Here is a 3,752-nt window from a genome sequence, read left to right on the forward strand (position 1 = left end):
GTCGTTGACTGCTCTAATCTAAGGTAATGAGACGTGACAACACAAAGAGCGGACGGTAGAGATGACGTATGGGTCTTCATTGACTTGGTCATAGAGAAAGAACTTGGACCCCACCATGTTGTACCATCCCTAGCTCATTGGCACCGCCATAAAATCAAGAACCCGACGATCGACAGCACAACAAAACCGGAAACTCCACCAATGACGACAACTATTGTCATTCTGTTATTCTTCGACTTCATCGGCGGGATTGGTGGCACGACTATTCGAGGGGTCAACAGAAGTGGGTCTAGATTGGGTTCGGTGACATTGCCATTAAAGGCGCTTTCTTTAAAGATTTCAACACCGTTCAAGGATAAATTTGAAATTAAGGATAAATTAAAAAAAAATTTAAAATTAAGGATAAATTTAGAATTTTATAAAAAAGTCAGGGTATAAACGTTATTGTCTCACTTTTAATGTTTAAAATATGACGAAATTGTTCAAATTAACTGTAATTAAAAGTTCAGGAATTCAAATTGAGAGGTTTTAAAGTTTTGGGGGTCTTGTCAAATCGCATGATAATTCAAAGGTTTAAAGTGAAGTTACTCCTAAAAATATATATATGTTTTTAATTTTTTTTTTTTTGGGGACTACTTATGCCCCTCCAAACCATAAGGTGGTTCCGCCCTGCCCACACACGAATACAATTTATACAAATTGCTGACTCCTCCACAACTCCCTCACATACGTTGTCTACCTCGAGAGGTCTACTTATACTGAGTAAAGAAGAGACTCATGACCAAAGGAACCAGGATGAACTAAATGCGCCAAAAAACGTACTTTAGTCGAAAAATGGTAATAACCTTAATTGTTTTTTTTTTGACATATCCACTCAAGGGAAGAGGGAGGAGATTCGAACTAGTGACATCCACTTCATTAGGCGTGGTGCATAGCCGACTAAGCTACCTCTTAGGGACGATATTAACCTTAATTGAGGCTTGCCAAATTACACTACATATAATCTCTCTTTCTAGAATTATGCATTAATTTTCTTTTTAATATAAAAATAGGACTAAATGCATTATTTTGGTTTTTGATAAATGCAATAAGTTAAAGAAGTTTAATGATTTTTTAAAGAAATCTGACTGTCTTGCTTTACAATTTTGGAAAAGGCGAAAGTGGTCCGTGGACCGTGGAAGAACATTAATTTATATGTTGTGTCACATTTCTTCGCTCTCTTTTATGCATAAGCTTTTACTTTATAAAATTCGTGGAAGGACCATAATTTAGTGTGGAGATACGTTAACTTTTCTTTTTTGACACTGATTCATTAACTTTTCTGATTACAAAGAATATATATATACATCAACTTGAAGTATTTTTATTTATTTTTTTATTTTTTTCCATAAGGCACTGCACCCTCGAGACAATAAACTTGAAAGAACAAATTCCAACATTGCAGGACGATGATTATGGGTTTACCATTTTTTTTTTTTTTTTTTAAAGAGAGAGTGGAGAAAAGATTTTATACTGGCTACTGAAGGGTTAAGCGAGTAAACCTATGATTGGCCCGTTTATTAAATGGGTCGAACAGTCAACTCATTAGTGACCCAAAATTGATTATGTTAAATCATAATATTTTAATTTTATGTCGAATTTACAAACTTATCTAAAATTCGCTGCCCTAATCTCAAGGAACCAAACTCAAACCGTTTATGAAATTATCTTTTTTGGTTTGATCATGTACCTTCGCTGATTTCTGTGATCGGAGGCCCATCAAGTGATGAGGTTTAGGTTTCCTAGCCCAATGTTCAGAAGAATCATAACAGTTCTGATCGTTGCCACAAAGACAACAAATTTTTAGACAATATGCATTAAAAAATAAATAAATAAAATTGGAAATTTGAGTGGATTAGAGGCAATTAGACTTAGTAACAGTGTTTTTTTTAAAAATTTAAATATTTTATTCTTTATTTCCAAACGGCAGGATTGAATCCATTACATGCGATTCATGATTAGTCTATTATCATCAAATAACAAATATATTGGCCAATTGATTATAATAGTTTAATTAGCATTCCCTAATCTTCTATACACCACTTTTGTGAATCTACGCCACGAACCACATAAACTATAAACCACTTACCATCGAAGATGGTGGTCTAGTAGTATTCAGGCTAATTCTTAATGGTTTGTGGGTAAAAGGTCTCTGAGTCAAATTTTCAAATGGAAAGCATTTGAAATTATTTTCCTACCGCCAACTTGGGTGTCGCTAGTGTCTTTAGTGAGGCTGAGTTAGGTTATAGTTCAATCAACTTTGTGAGAGTGCATACGATTTCCCACAATCTAGGCTCTTCTTGTCATTGATTCCTAGGAGCATGTGCTACTATAATCAAATCAATGTAAAGTAGCAACTTTGATTGTCCCCATACATTTTTAATTAGGAAAAAAAAAAACTATACACCATTTGCCAATCAAAATATCATCTCCTTTCTTATGAGCAATGCGATTTGTTACAAATTAACTTGACAGTTCACAATTTATGAAACGATTAAACAAAAAATTTGACTTGTCAATTTAATTAATTAGTGATTGACTTGTCAATTTAATTAATTAGTGATTGACTTGTCAATTATACACTCTTCGTCACTTAACTAATTATGGACTGTCATGTCACCTTAATTTAGGAAAACTTTAGTCTACTTTATTACCAATTTACGAATGCAGGCTTTGGACAATATGGGACCATGGGTGATCGGATGGGTTAAGGTTAAACATTTGTTGTAAGCCCAAAGTATAGTTCAAGAGTCAGCAGGGCTGGAGCTGGGTCTTGATAGGCCATGATAGGCCATCTTAGAAGGCCTCATTTCGACTTTTGGCAACAATTTGAACAATATTCGTTTTCCGGCCCAAGCATCAGCTTGCTCGTACAGAATTTACACTTTTTGGTCAAGCAAATAGAAACATTTTTTATTTATTTTTATTGAAGAATAGATGGATTTTGGGCAATAATAAGGCGATGTATATTGGTTGAGAGAGTGAGATAAAATTGAGGTTCTAGGGATTTGGCCAACCATGCACAGAACTGGTTCAAAACCAAATGAACCAATTCTAGAATAAAAATTACTTCATTTTTAAATTGATTTTGATTTATAAACAATCAATCTTAGCTATTCATAACCTTTTTTAAATCTTTTATGAAAACATATATACTAATTTCAAATAATGGAATTTACAAACTAAGAACTAATTCTCTATTTTATAAAATTTGACAAATACATAAAAGCTAATAAGTAATGCTAAGGACCATCTTTTTATCATCCTAAAACTGATGTGGTTTTTAAAATCACTATTTGATCAAAATTCTAGTATGATTCATATAAAATTTAATAGTGATTTTAAAAGTCATATCAGCTTTATGATAATAAAAAGATGATCCATACCATTACTCAAAGCTAATATACTATTCACCACTGCCGTGAATATGTGGGTTGCCAAAATTCTTCAATAGTTTAGGCTCCAATGGAATTCATCTTAACAATCTCTTGCCCATTTTATACCATGTTACTGTTCTTAAGTTCCTGGTTTCCAGTTTACGAGTCAAGTTAGGCAAATCAATTTATCATTGACAAGTCACATTGTGCTGGTAACGTGGTAATTGAAATTTAAGATTGAACCTTTTCTTGTTCAATAAAATATTGAAGATAAAATTTCCCTAAAAGACAATATAATTGTCAATTTTGAATAATTTGTACACATTTCTAACTTCA

This window comes from Corylus avellana, chromosome ca5 (assembly GCF_901000735.1).
Source record: "Corylus avellana chromosome ca5, CavTom2PMs-1.0".
NCBI classification, from domain to species: Eukaryota; Viridiplantae; Streptophyta; class Magnoliopsida; order Fagales; family Betulaceae; genus Corylus; species Corylus avellana.